General features: G+C 36.7%; 1 protein-coding gene across 1 annotated transcript in view; it reads right to left on the bottom strand.

Annotated features, from left to right (window-relative positions):
* Positions 1–766, bottom strand: part of LOC106878832 (integrator complex subunit 13) — a 596471-nt gene that overhangs the window by 244739 nt on the left and 350966 nt on the right. The window lies entirely within an intron of this gene.

Raw genomic sequence — 766 nt, 5'->3', positions numbered from 1 at the left:
ATATACATATATATATATATATATACATATACAGTATTTCTTTTAACATGAGTTTAAAGGAATATATTATCCAGATGGATACCATGATGGTTCTCTGTTATGTTCCATGTTACAGCTAACTGCATCGATTAGTATTTAACGTCTATGACTACTATTAGTTGTCACTCACGCTGTAAATTCCACTGATGGGTAATTCTGTGTTTGCTTCACTAGATCGTAATATCATCTGGAGTGTATATTAGCAATAATTATAACAATATAGAATATGACGACTTGTTCATCCTCAAAATTTATATCCCCTTATTTAACAATTTCATACGGCATATTTTCATGTTATCATGACCTACACATATTTCCACTGCAGTGAGTATGGACAGTTGCACATGCAACCGGGCGTAATTTTCTGTGCAGCTTCATTCAGGTCTGGCCACCAGCTAGTGGACAAACCCTGCACAGAAAATTAGGCCCAGTTACATGTAAAATTGTCCATATTTGGTGCAGCAGAAACACATTTAGGTTTTAATAACATAAACATATGCAGTAAGAAATTGTAAAATAAAGGGATACAAATTTTGAGGATGACCAAATCTCCATTTTCTATACTGCCAACCACATGGTTCTGGGTTCAGTTCCACTGCATGGCACCTACTGTAGCCTCAGGCCAACCAAAGCCTTGTGAGTAGATTTGGTAGACAGAAACTGAAAGAAGCCTGTCACATATATGTGTATGTGTGTGTGTGTGTGTGTGTGTGTGTGTGTGTGTGTG

The sequence above is a fragment of the Octopus bimaculoides genome, chromosome 24, assembly GCF_001194135.2.
Source record: "Octopus bimaculoides isolate UCB-OBI-ISO-001 chromosome 24, ASM119413v2, whole genome shotgun sequence".
NCBI lineage: Eukaryota > Metazoa > Mollusca > Cephalopoda > Octopoda > Octopodidae > Octopus > Octopus bimaculoides.
This window is presented reverse-complemented; position numbering and strand designations above follow the sequence as displayed.